This window comes from Acartia tonsa, chromosome 1 (assembly GCF_053477335.1).
Source record: "Acartia tonsa isolate MP-2025a chromosome 1, ASM5347733v1, whole genome shotgun sequence".
NCBI lineage: Eukaryota > Metazoa > Arthropoda > Copepoda > Calanoida > Acartiidae > Acartia > Acartia tonsa.
The window spans coordinates 9,577,401-9,592,656 of NC_137260.1; the positions used below are offsets into that span (position 1 = coordinate 9,577,401).

The window sequence follows — 15,256 nt, forward strand, 5'->3', positions numbered from 1 at the left end:
ATAGCATCGTATTACTGACAATTTTCCCCAAATGTTAAAACAAAATTATAAAATTTATACTAGTTTTGTTCGCCCTGGCCTTCAGCTTCTTGAAGTTAAAAAACTGTTTTTAATCTTTAATTAATTAATTTTTTATTTTGATATCTGCGGAAAGCTGTCTAGTATTCTAACCCCTGCAGAGAGCTCATAACCATAGTTTAATCTAAGCTTACCTAAAATAAGTTTTCTTTCCCCAAAAACAAAAATAAAAACAAGACATTGGGACGGTTATCAAAATTAATAATCTTACGATTGAAAGGGAATTGAAGTGGAACACTAATAAATATTCTTACAATCTTTAACTTTAAATCAACCAATTACTCTTGAAGATTTTGGCTCTATTAACCCACTTAGGCTAATTTTTGGATGTTTTATTGCTTCTAAATATTTTTTATTTCTAGCTGAATTGATGTACATTTCAGTAAAGTTTCTTGTTAATCATTAAATAATTTCACATTTAAATTCTTAAAATCTTCCTACAGCCATTTTCCATTAGAAATTTTAGCATTTCGCAAATCAAAATCATGACATATCCAGCGCAGCTACTATATAAGTAGTGTTTATTTTTATTTATGTACAGGTAATCAAAAGTTGGCTTCATTTCTTTTCAATAAATTTGCAACTGTAGATTAACGAGAAATAAAATGTGAAAAGTTTAGGTTAGGTTCAAAAAGGGTTAAAAAAACAGCAAATATAGTATCATGTAAGCGCATCCCCTCGTCGTCGGGGAAGTGATAGGTTCGAATATCGGCCTGACAAAAAACTTAAAAATTGTTGCTACTGCTGCTATGTCAGCGCGATATAAATAGTTAGAAAGGGGAAATGACTTGTCGGAAATGGGATGAGAAAAATATAGGTTTTAAATAGAACAGAGAGAAAAATAAATAGGGGGTTTCCAATACCCCTTAATTTTGTATGGGTGGTGGAGACACCGTCCCCCCTCTACACGCCTCTGCTGTATAGGATATTTATTTTACTCCTAACATATTTGCTACTCAAATTATAAAATATGAAGAGTCTTTTGATCTTAATGTGCATTAGCAAGCTGTTTTTGATAGAACTTTTCGTTTTGCCATTAAAAATATTGGAGGCAATATATTTTTTTTTCATGTGCTTATTTCCGTTCTTGATGTATACTGTTGGCTACAGCATTATAGAGAAGTTTCGCCTTTAAAAATATTTTCTCCCTGCATTATATATCAATTATGATGATATATAGCAAAATAATAGATACATATAATATTTACAAGTATATAATACAGATTGCATGACTCTTGTGGGCGTGCGTGTGGTGCGTGTGTGTGTCTTGACGTACGCACACCCTGCGTCACAGTTTATAACCTTCCCGGCATGGTATAATATAGGCCTACACAAGTATCCTGTGACGCCGCCCGCTATAACATCATGCCTTCTGACGCAATTCGGACCGCGCCAATTTTGTGCATGTGCGTGCCATCAGCGTGTGTGTGGACGTAGGCCTATTCAGGCAGTATAGGCAAGCCATGTACGGTACGGTACGGGGGTGCTCAGCATAGGTTTGAGTTTGGTCCAGTAGTTTATCTTGGAAAGTGGCTGCGTTCCCACTCTCTCTTTCATCCATACATACACAGACAACAGTTAAATTAAAAGTGAAATCAGCTGATTTTTAAACAAACTTGCATGGTTATTGTTTAAACATTATCAAAAAACAGACATCTCGTCTGGAAAGGGATAATTAAATCCCATAAAATCGGATGTTTCTAGCATTAGCAGACAATTGTTTGTAAATCTGCGAGTGATTAAACAGCTGACTTTGTAGTTTTAATCATATTTTTGTGAAATCTGATTAGTTTTTTGAAATAAGTGACTGAAAAACATACAAATAGTGACTTTAGTTATAATTTATTATTTAAAAATATCCAGATAACTTGTTTTAAAAATAGTAAAATCACCAAAAAATTGTTAGAATTGTCATTCGCCGGAAAAATAATCTCGTGTACACTTACAGAGTTGGTTATAAAAACAAGTTTGAGTGATCTTGATCTTATTTTCATCTGTTACTGTCTGTTCTGAATAGGCAATAGTGCTAGCGTTGGCTTATTTAAATAGTTCATTAGCTTCTTAAGGTAAGTTTATTTAGTTTTTTTTCTCTCAATATCTTTATGTGAAACATCTTTATGTAAATCACAAGTTTTATATGTTTTCTAAGGTTCAGTTTCATGAAGGGAGTAAGCTTTTTATGTCTCTAGCGAAGGATCTCGCTAACCGCTGAAACCGATATGGTTCTCCTTTACAGTGAAGCTCCTTATAGGTCCCTGGGTGGTTTTAGACTATAAAAAAGTCTGGGTCTGGTATTAGGCTATTTTTCTGCCCTCCCATATCCCTTCTAGTATAAAGCTATACAGATCATGATGGTACGGATATTTTGTAGACGTTAGTTAAGTTTTATATGTTGTTTTTTAACATAATTTTGAAAAGAGCCTAAAATATATGGTTATTGAGAAAACTAAAATAATCTATTTAATAGCTTTCTTCAGAAAATAAAGTATAGTACAAAAGGTTAAATTAATCTCCCTACATAATATTGATAAGCAAAATTTATATTTTGGTTAGATTAACAGTATTAAAGAAATGTTTGGAGAATATTATTTTTAACCCTTTTTTAAGTCCAACCTTTCTTACCTCTAAAATGTAAAGCGCATTAACTAATTAACCAAGAATCAGATTTAAAGTTTTCGGAAAGAATATCACTTTTAAAGATAATTTTCCTAGAGAGGTAGGGAATATTGCATCGGGCTGTTTATTACATTAGTTCCCAAAGTTTTATATTAACGTTTTCTTATTCGTTAGCTTTGGGGACTTTTTTTGAATTTTGATTGTCCAAACGTTTTAACCACTGATATTATCACAATTGGGAATGTACATCAATTTATTGGCCATTGTCTTATCCCTTTTTTTCTCCGGACAACTGTAGTTTTTCGTATTATTTTTATTACACTTAAACATACTTATTTGATATAAAAAAGTTTTTCAATGGCGTCATCCCTTGTTTGATAATTATTAATTTATTTTCACCACTTTAAAACTACAATGCCTCATTAATAAGTTTTAATTTAATTACCAAAAATGAGAGCGGCTAATTTGTAGTAAAATATTAATTTATCATTAAAATTGGATGGTCAATTTGCGTTAATAATACTTTCATTAATTTTATTAATGAATTTGAAAGTATGCAAAATTGTACAGAAATTTTTGATAATATTTTAGAATACTGGTGTTAATTAGTATGATTTAATATTCGTTTGCTTGTGAATAATGTATTAAATATATTATAATACAAAGTACAACAATGTCTCTCTGTCTGTTTGTCTTCTAGATGAGCCTTTTTAAAAGAAATTGTTTAAAATTAGAAACCTTTAAAGATAAAAAATATCCTGTTATAATAATCAAGGTTCATCTCCCGCGTATATTTTTGTGTATACCGGTTGCGGTTTAATTATTTTCAACTGTCATCTGCGATGTCTGAAATCTTAAACATTGTGTGGCTTTTCAATTCAATTTAAGTTAATTTTAGCTTACTAATGAAATTGCGGCTGCCAAACACTTTTATAAATCTTGCATAAATTATTATTTTATAAAAGATTAAGAAACCTTCTAATTTTGAAAATAGATTTAAAAGTTCCTTTCAGAAAGAATTGTTTTAATGTTTTTGACGACCTTTAAAGGGGGGGGGGGGGGGGCGAAAGTGACACTTTTTGAAACCAAAACTAAAAGTCAAAGGAACTCAACTAAAAAAAGAGTTACAGGTCTGACATTTTGCATGGCAGTTGCTTTATAGGGGTACAATATGGAACTGTGAAGAAACGGCGTCGCAACCGCCGAAAACCGCCGAGAAAAGGCAAAAAAATTTCGGCGGGAAACGGCGGTTTTCGGCGGTTGCGCCGCCGTTTCTTCACAGTTCCATATTTTACCCCTATAAAGCAACTGCCATGCAAAATCTCAGACCTGTAACTCCTTTTTTAGTTGAGTTCCTTTGTTGACTTTTAGTTTTGGTTTCAAAAAGTGTCACATTCCCCCCCCCCCCCCCCTTTTAAAAGTATATATTTTATGAAACTTTCAAATTATATTATTTTTTTAGTTTTTCAATATCTGATACTTAAAGACATTAGATTTAATATCAAAATTAAAAAGAAGCCATAAAATATAATCCTTATTTCTATAACGTTCATTTTGCTCCCATGTAATTGGTTAGGCTTCGCCCCTCTAAATTTTAAGCGAGGTCATCCAACCTCTTGCTAGATTTATTTCTCTAGAATAAATTCAAATTTTTTCCCTTTACTTAATATTATAAGCAAATTATTTTAGCAGTTTGAAATATTTTACTCAAAACAACAAACACAAACTTGTTCAACTACTTTATTACATGAAACTTCATCATAAAGCTTGGGTGCTTTACTTTAAAATGGTCTACTGAAATCTCACCTCGACCCCTTATCTAAAAATTGAAATAAAATTTGTTTTTTTTAGCTCCCACGAGGGGCTCTAGCCCTGTGTGGTTCTACTAACCTTAACCTAACCTAACCTAGGTTTAAGTAGCTTTTTTCAGAATATTTTTTGTGTGGTACATATGTGAAATAATAGAAACCTTTTATATACTTCTATATTGGAAAAATAATTAGTTATTATTAATTTTTAGATTTAATCTCCGTTTAATCTTTCTCTACCTACCTAAACTGTTTTATTCATTATTTTATTTTTTAATATAACCTAGTCTAAAGTTAACCTTTATTTTGAAAGCCTAAGACTAGGCTGGTATTAATTAACTTTTAATGAATTTTTGATGATCAATCTTAACAATATATATGGACACTATGGACATAACTGCAGGACAGGGGTAGGGAATCAGAATTTAATATTTGAAAGTACATTTTATTGTACTAAATTTAAATCTCCAATAAGCCTATTTTTGTATCGTCTTAACAAAACTGATGAATCCTTATATTAGGCCGATTTTCGCTTTTAATTTTCATGCTTTAGTTTGAAAATAGTTATTTATCGCATCGTATTATAAACAGCTTTCCGCGGATATAAAATGTACAATCATAAGATTAAAACGGTTTATAGCCCCAGATGCCGAAGGCACGGACTAAAAAACTGGTTTTAATCTTATTATTTTACATTTTTATATCCTCGGAAAACTGGATATGATACGATGCTATACATAATTTTTTTATTATGGCTGAGAACCGGTTTTAATCCACCGGATATTTATCGGTTTCGAAGCCATTCTGGAATACAAATTCGAAATATTCAATAAATATGAAATATTGAATCCTTAGTTGTCCGTTCCTTCTTCATGTTATCCTCATAACCAATCTTTCTTCAATTCATTCTTTGGCCTACTTATTATTCAAAAACTAAACAAGAACAATGACTGTCCATAAAAAAAAATCGGAATAGCAAAAAAAACTTGCATTGCTGTATGCAAGCTTTAGAAGATTATAAGAAGTAAAAAATGTAATCAGATGTTTTCAAATAAGAGATTAAATAAAGCTTCGAAACCGATTAATATCTGCTGGAATAAAATCAGATTCAATCCATACAGAAAAATCATGTATCTTATAGTATTATAGCCAGTTTTCTAAAAATATTAAAGTAAAAATAAAATACTGATACTAGTTTTATTAGCCTGGACCTTAGGCTCCTGGGGACTAAAAAATCAATTTAATATCTATAATATGATGCTACAAATAACTATTATACAGTGCCAATTAACCCAATATTTCATCAGTGGTGTGCACAGACATTTGTCTGTGGGTTGTGATTTTTGAGGGTACATTTCAGTTTAATTTTGTTTTCATTTTATCTGTACATCCTTCGTTAATATTAAATTAAAAGCATACGTGTCTTGAAAAATTGAAAAAAATGGAGTTAAAGAGAAGCTTCGCTACAAAAACTATGAAAAATATGAAGATAACAATAATATAATTTTTGTAATGGCTAGAAGGTAAGCAACTAAGCATTCCTTGGATATTAAAATGAAAAATCTTAAGATTTAAACCATTTTTGTTTTCCCTGAGGTGCTGAAGGCTAGTCTAACAAAACTGGTATCATCTTTATGATTTTTATTTTAAAAATTGTGGAAAATTGTCTGTAATTCGATGCTTTACATGATTTTTCGGTATGTCTGAAAAGCTGTTCTAATCCACTGGATATTAATCAGTTTCAGAGTCATGCTGGACATAAGGTTATTATTTTGAACCATTCTAATTATACCTTTATCTTTGTATATGTATACATAGTAACCTTATTTTGAACCATTTTAATTTTACCTTTATCTTTGTATATGTATACATAGTAACCTTATTTTGAACCATTCTGATTATACCTTTATCTTTTTACTTGTATGTATAATAACCTTATTTTGAACCATTCTAATTATACCTTTATCTTTGTATATGTATACATAGTAATCTTATTTTGGACCATTTGAATTCAATATGAATATGTAAATTGTTGGTAGCACTGACTGGCTTACTAGAATATATACCTATCTGGGAGAGATAGATAATATGAAGAAAAATATTTGTCTCTAAAATTTTAGATCCTAGATATATCCCCAATGATAATACACAAAATTACCCGTTCTGTAGATTACAATAAGGGGTTGAAACGTTTGAACACTCAACTGAATGAACCAACAAATCAAAATTCAATAAAAATCCCCAATGTTGCTAAGCCAACGAATAAGAAAACGTTATTATACGACTTTGGGGGCTAGCGTAATATTCAGCCCAATGCCCCATTATTTTTTAATGATAATGATTTTCCTAAAAAATATTTAAAATAGTTTTTTTAAAAATAAAATGTCCCTACTTTTGTAATATATAGCTATAACTTTACATTGCAACCTTAGACTGCTTTACTGCCCTTCCCTATACTATGGAACTTACACGGAAAGAGATAGTTTCAAGAAATTTATTTAAACTTAAATATTTGATTTTGACAAAATTTTTAAGAATTAGTTTAATGTGAATTAGCACTCTTATTTTTTGCTTCCAATTCTTTCTCAGATTTAATAACATTGAATATTACAATTACTGTATTTTTTTAGCACTTTAATATTGTTACCTAAAGTTTGTTATTTTGATTTTTTCTAAGTGAATTCATATTGACATTGACATACACTATAATTACAATTTTAAGTACCTAAAGTAAGGTCAATAGATTCTCTTGCTATTTTGTGATTATTTTTTATTACTAAATGTATATTGTATATATTATTGATTACTCTAAATGTACTAAAATAAATTAGAATTCTGTTAAGAAATTAATCATTTGTGATTAACCAATCTACTAATCTAGATTAAAAATTCAAATAAGAATGAATACCTTAATTAATTTCAATTTTAATTTTAATTTCAAGAAAATATTATAAAATGTTCTCTTAAAGATACATGTTAAAATCTTTTTTAAACACTGTGCCTCTTTTTAAATAATTGAAGCTTGAATAATATAGTATTGTTAGTTGAATATTTGTATTTAGTATTGGACATAGAAATTGGTTCTGATAAAAAAAACAATGATATATGATAACTTCAAAGTTGTATGATTTTATCTTAATTAAAAACGTTAGAGGGGCGTTGGGGGCTGGGGAGGTGGAGGGGTGTCTAGTTTCAATAACATAGATTAGTTAATAACTGGCAATTAGGATTCGATTTTTTTGTGGGGGGGGGGGGTGGGTGTAATTTTTTTTTAGGTTATATTTCTCTTAGAAGGGTGGTGGTATCCTTCCCCAAAATAGTTATAATCGTTCCCAGGACCTACATTGTAAAGGAGAACCATATCGGTTCAGCGGTTAGCGAGATACTTTAGTTCAGATACACACTAAGATCTTGTTACTTTATTATAAGGATAGAGCAGTTACGGAAGTAAACTTTTAAAAAAGAACAACAAAAATGAATTAAATTGTTTTATTTATCACAATAATTATTCTAATCCTTGATTATTTATATTTGTAGTTCTATTTTACAAAACTTTTAACAATTAATCATACACACACACACAACAACACACACAAACACAGCTCAGTAAATAATACCATACTCTGTATATAATATCCCATGCGCTTTTTTTTTGTAGCGAAACAACATTAAAATGTCTGTCCGTCAGTCCGTAACGCCTCAGAGGATAGCCAAATATACAGCTGAAATTATCAGTTAAGAGTCTAGTCAATGAATTGCATTAACTTTAACGTTTTATTATTCGTTAGGGACTAATAAAGAATTTTGATTGGTTAGTTTATTAAGTTGAGTGTTCAAACGTTTCAACCACTAATTTTGTAATTTTGTTTTTCTTCATTAAGGATGTACATCAATTTATCGGCCATAGTCTTATCCCTTTAGATCCTTGACATATACTGGCTCATCCTATATAAAGTCCAGACAAAGGTTGTGCAATCAAAAATAAGTTGTCTGAATTTCTAATTATTAAACCATTATTTTCCAGGATTTTTTTTTATGTGGAGAATTGCGGATTTTTTTCGTGAATTTGAAATAAAACGTTTAAAAAAGGAATATCTATCTATTGAAGGTCTAAATGCACAAGTCCGAATCCGACAATGCTACAAAACACAATACTTTGTGGTTAAATATGTACTTTTGGTCAAAATTTGATATAAACAAAATTATTTTGAAATACAAAATTATAAAAGTCAACCCCTCTCCCCCATTATTTTGAAGCTACATAGTACTGATTATAGGTTAGAATAATCTATCATTGACCTATTCTTGTTAAATATTCATGTTTATTTTTTATTTTTCTAGAATGGATTCGTAACCTACAATATTCGCTGGATTAGAACTGGTTCTAGGCAATCCTGAAAAATCATTTAACGTATTGCACTATAGCCAGATTTCTACGAATATTAAAATATTACACTTGTTTTGTTACCACGGGCCTTCGGCTCCTCGGGTATAATAAAACTTTTCATTTTAATATATGCGGATGGCTGTCTATAATGCGATACGATGAATAAATATTAAGAATAAGATATTTATGCATGCAAATTTAAATTTTAGCTCATTGTGTTTTAAAGTGAAAAAGATATCTGTACAATATAATAGCTTGGACTAAAATTAAGATTAATGTTGCATTTTAAATTGTTTCAGTATGCACAGTACATGTTTTATTCTAAAAATAAAAGTTTACATTAGATTTGTAAAAAAATTCTATGCTTTTGTAAATGATAATGGATATAGAATATACGTGGATATTATGACAGGGGAAATTTTCTTCTATTTAGGTTGCTAACATAGACATATTTAGAGGGCAGTTGATACATCCCCTAGGAGGGAAGGGGATGGGTAAAGGAGGTGTTTGAGGTGGTGGGTTGTTATTTTAGCTAGCAACAAGTTTCACTTTTACATTAAAATCTGATTTAGGATCCAAGAAATAATAGATCAATTTAAATAATGGAATTGCTAACCTATTTTTATTAACAAAAGATAGAATAGCTTATTTTTTTGGGTTAGATAAGAAAATGTTAAACTTAAATAACTGACCAGGCTATCAAAATGTTGTATATACTAATTGTGGCTAGGCTACCAAATTATAGGAGTGGTCCAAGGATATATAATATCTATCTAGCTATCTTGGTGGGTATCTATTATCTATCTATGTTTTCTAATTGATTAAAACAGAAGCTTGATCAATGTGTGTACAAAACACTGCCCACAATAATTGAGTTAAATTTAGACGTCTCAAAAATAGCTAACAGCAAGTTTTATCAATAACTATTTTGATAACAATAACAATATTCAATACTAAAATATGATAGTTTTTACTGGTATAATAGTTGCAGACAAATTAAGATTTCTTTGGAAAAATATATGCATGTTATCATAGACGTCCAAGGGGGGGGGGTAATGGGGAGATTACCCCCCCCCCCAAACGATTTTGTGGGTGCTGTAGGCATTTAGGAGGGGTATTTAAAATACCCCTCCCCCAAAATAAAAATCTCTAATAATAAAAATTTTTGCGCGCTTTGCGCGCATTTTTAATACTAAATATTTAATAAAATTTAAATTACCCCCCCCAAAAATTTTACCCCGGATGTAAATTTTGGGGGGGTAAACAAAAATTTCGGCGCGCTTCGCGCGCCATTTTACCCCCCCCAAATACGAATTACCCCCCCCCTAAAATTTTTTAACCCCCCCCCCAAAAAAAAGCTTGGATGTCTATGCATGTTATCCAATTTATACTTTTTATACTTATAGTTCTACTGTTCTATAACATTATCTTTGATGAACAATAAGTTAGTCAGTCACTCTAAATTAATTTGTCGAATAAACCATAAGTTAGTCATCCACTGCCATCTTTATTCTTTAACTTCAACTTTTTTTGTGTGTGTGTCCATTCGTTTAGGATTTTTTCTTTTAACTGTTAGCAATATCCACTGGCTTAAAACCGGTTCTCAGCCATACTGAAAACTCGTGTATAGCAGTATTACAGACAATTTTCACGAATATTAAAATAAAATCATTAGATTACTACCAGTTTTGTTATCCCTTGCTTTTTTTTATTAATCTTAACAATTTCACTTTTCGCTGTTTTACACAAATATTAAGATTCTGATTGGAAATACAGATACCAGGATTTATTAATTTAAAATTATCCACGATTTTAAAAAGATATATGTTTTTTTTTGTGTGTATTTGTGTGTGTGTGTTTTTTTGTATTTATTATTATCAATTTTCAATTATATACGATGTGGGGATGGCCACTGTTTCAGGAATCCAAAGGGATAAGATAATGGCCTATAAATTGATGTATATCCCCAAAGATGATACATTATCCCTTCTGCAGATTACAATTAGTGCTTGAAAAGTTCGAAATTCGAAGTCCCCAAAGTTGTTAAGCTAACGAATAAGAAAACGTTATTATAAAAAATATTTAAACTAGCTTAATAAACAGCCCAATGTCCCATCCATCCCTGCTCTCATTAGTGTAGTAACTCTTCAAGTATTAATTTCCCGCGTTTATTTGGTCTCTGAAAACGAGGGTTTACTTTGATTAATTTTGTTCGGCTTCAAATACCTAATATTTTTCTACCTTAACAAATTAAAAATTTTTTCGTAGATCAGAATTTGAAGTACTTTAAAACAGATAAAACCTTTCGTAGGCCTAATTTTAAAGTTCTAAAACTTTGCAGATATTGCCAATATAAACATACAACGTAAAAACATATAAATGTGGTTTTTCAAACTGAAACGGAAGTCGAAGTCACTCAGACACAATTATAGGATGATGCATGTGCGTCTGTCTGTCTGTGTGTCATTATGTGGGTCTGTCTGTCTGTGTGTCATTATGTGTGTCTGTCTGTCTGTGTGTCATTATGTGTGTCTGTCTGTCTGTGTGTCATTATGTGTGTCTGTCTGTCTGTGTGTCATTATGTGTGTCTGTCTGTCTGTGTGTCATTAAGTGTGTCTGTCTGTCTGTCATTATGTGTGTCTGTCTGTCTGTGTGTCATTATGTGTGTCTGTCTGTCTGTGTGTCATTATGTGTGTCTGTCTGTCTGTGTGTCATTATGTGTGTCTGTCTGTCTGTGTGTCATTATGTGTGTCTGTCTGTCTGTGTGTCATTATGTGTGTCTGTCTGCCTATGTGTCATTATGTGTGTCTGTTCAATTGTAGAGTTGCTACATAACAATTATATGCTAATTCATTGGTGCTTTTAATTTTTAGTTTTAAAGACTAAATTGATAATTTTTCACATAAAAGTTGTGAAACAATTAATATATGTAAGACTAATATAACCAGCCGTTTGACGGCTAGAACAAGCCTAAAAATGGCTGGGAACAGCTATGAATAAAGAGCTTTATAATTTTTGTAATTGATGTTTTTGTGCTACTTATGTCATTCTTGTGTGCTTTATGTATATTACACACATTGTGTGCGGTAACACGGGAAAAAGGAAATGTAAATAGTTTTTGTAGGGGCATATGACTTTTTTTGTGTCAACAGATCAGTTAGATATAGGTCAAGATTTTCAATATAGAGTAAATGCCTAACATAATCAACATATGCTTTTGTCTGAAGCAAAATATCTCGGAATATGACTGGTCATTTTTGGTGTTGTTTTTCTGTATAGACATTTTAGATTTTTTCTTGTTATAGGCCAGGATATTTGAAGTGGAAGAATTTTCCCACTTCCTCTAGTACTTAGAGGCAAGGGGCGAAGCTTTCAGTTCTTTATTGACTATCATTTGATAATATCATACTAAATAAATAACTCAAATCAATCGCCTAATCTTTATGTAAATACTAAACTTTGAAGGGCTTTTGATATTTTTGAGAGTAAACAAAAGTTGAAATTCTCTTTTCCCTGAGTTCTACACTTTGTCTGGTTGTTTTATTGTTTTAAGAAATAATTAAATATTATTTATGTATGGAAGTTGTCTCATTATGCATACTACACAATTCTTCAGTATCACAGTAAAGTTACAGCTATAGATAGGTCAATGTTGTACTGTGATTATCCAATATAGTTCATCCTTAGGATTCTTTTAGCTAATATGGGAATAGATTATAATATTTGGAGGATGTCTGCCTATTAAGTTGTTTTAAGGAAATTTAAATCATATTAATAGACATGAAGATGACAACATATGTATGTATAGGATTTTTAAATACATTTCAATATAAATAACGATTCTATAAAAAAAGATTTATTGGGAATAGTCCCTTTCGTAACATCGCCCCGCCCCATAAGGGGCGATTCGTCGTATTTTTAAAATGGCTTTTTATAGGTTGTTAGGTTAGGTTATATTTGGTAAGGTGATAGCCCCACAGGATTAGAGCCCCCCGCAGGGGCTAGAAATAGGAGAAAACCTACTGTGAAAAATACGAAGAATCGCCCCATAAGGTGCGATGTTACGAAAGGGACTATACCCGACTTATTTATTACAAATGCAATAAAATAAAAATAAGAACAGTACAACTATCAAAAAATGTTTTTTTTATTAAAGTTTTTTTTTAAATAAAAAAGATTATTTTGCCAGGAATTTAGAAGACAATGGGCTGTTTATTACACTAGTCTCCAAAATTTATTATAACGTTTTCTTATTCGTTGGCTAAACAACTTTTTAATTTTTTTTTGGGTTGGTTCATTAAGTTTAGAGTCCAAACTTTCAACCACTAAGTGTAACCTAAAGAAGGGGTATTTATTTGTATCATCATTTGAGATACACATCAATTTACGGCCATTACATTGTCTTATCCATTTAGATCCTTGTGTTTTTGCACTAATGATACAATATATTTTTGGACACTCCGAAATTTCCATAATTATGAAATTTTTGTTGAATACACCTTATTGTTTATAGAAGTTTTTTTGTCATTGTTTCAAAATATAAGTACTTAGTACATACATATAGGCTACCATTTATTTTCAGGATTATTTTTAAATCTATTTTTAATTAATTTGAATGAAATATTTATTTGAATTTGTAAAAAAATCAATTAATATTTTTTGTAGATAATTGGCGATTTTTCAAAATACCTTTATAAAATGAAAAAGACAATCGACGATATTGTTCGTAGATTTTACCTATGATAAGCTTGTAATTATTTGGGGAAAGAAAGGGATGTATATTAATCTATGCTCTCTATGGGAGAACAATTAAGTAATAATTGGTATACACCCGCCCAACTACCCTAAAAACTAATCTAAACCTTGTTAAACATAAACTCTCATTAGTTGAAGCCATTACTTTAGTGACAATTTTCCCTGCAGGAGACAAATAGGCAGGGGAGAATTAGTCCAACTTATCAAATGGGTAATTTATGAGTTTATTTCTTATATATAAGAAACAAGATTATAATAGACAATAATTTCAGTATGTCTTTCCTAAAAAAAGATATTATGACATTCTGGCTTTTATAGAAGAAAAATAAATAATCTTAAATCCATTTTTGCTGTATATTAATTTATGCATTTTTTAGAGCTTTATTAGACATTATACAAATGGCTAAAATAATATTTTTAAAATTTTGAAGTTGTATACTCTGTTTAAATCCTACGAAGCATTTTAAGCATAATAATGATTGATTGAACGAAGACGACAGGTCTAAAAAATGTCTAAAAAACGCGGCATTCTTCTTTCAAAAACCTCTGAAAAAAATATCTTGATTCTTTGGTTAAAACTAACAGTGTACAAACTTTTTAACCAATGATTTTAATCAACAGAAGAGGTGACCTGGTTCTGAACATCAATTACTTGTCCATTGTCTTTTCCCTGCATCGAAATTAGAATAAAAAACAATTTTAATATTGATTTTGACTTTCAAATTTTCCATTATTGAACATCGATAAAATATATGTAGGTGGTTAATGTGTTAATCTAAAACAATTCACATATGATATGCTAATTTACTTAGTAAGGTAATTAAGTTGAAAATTTATGATAAGGCTTTATGCACGTATGTATGATGTATTTATGTAGGAGACTTTAATGAGAGGAGAAAGAAATATCGTTATTTTAAAAATATTTTATCGTACATGCCCTATCCTATCATATTAAGAAGTAAGGTTTTTGTTGTCTAAAGCTTAAGCATTTAAAAACTTCTGAACTGATTTTGAATGGATGGTTTTAGGGTATTATTTCTATATTTAAGCCGCTTATAAAATTTAATGCATTTGTTTGTATCATAATAATAGCTAATTCAGAAATATTTTGAGCAGTTGAAAAATTGACAATGCAGGATAAGAGTTAGTTGACCTATAGTTGGAATATTTTTCTATTACAGCAAAAAAAATAGAGGGGGGAGGGATTATATAAGTGTCCCCAGTCCCCACCCCGTGGACCCTGCGCGACTTTCAATTGGATCTTTGAATATGAGATGATAGCATCTTAATTATTAACACTACCAAATCGCTACAAACGAGCAAAATGCAATTTGTTAGCAGACGATAAAGGTCCCTAAGACCGGGGCCAGGTAGTTGTCTGGGTTATACATCTATACTCATTGCACTTATTATCCTACTTGAGAATAATTGAGGAGCTTCGCATTTAAAATTAAGCATCCCCCCACAGCTTCTAGTTCTTTATGGTGTTCCGCAGCCATTTTTTCACAGCTCCACACATTGTACCTCTTAAAATATACCAAACAGGCCAAATTTCATTGCTTCAACTCTTTAGCTTCTTTGAGTTGAGTTTAGTTCCTTTGACTTTTAGATT

At 30.6% G+C, this 15,256-nt stretch overlaps 1 protein-coding gene across 1 annotated transcript in view; it reads left to right on the forward strand.

Moving 5' to 3' along the window:
- The first annotated feature begins 1,597 nt into the window (after window positions 1-1,597).
- Window positions 1,598-15,256, forward strand: part of Rsod (superoxide dismutase family protein Rsod) — a 161,559-nt gene continuing 147,900 nt past the window's right edge. Inside the window, exon 1 of the mRNA XM_080152001.1 lies at window positions 1,598-2,144. The gene's annotated coding sequence lies outside the window, so the exon portion shown is untranslated. The remainder of the gene's footprint in view (window positions 2,145-15,256) is intronic.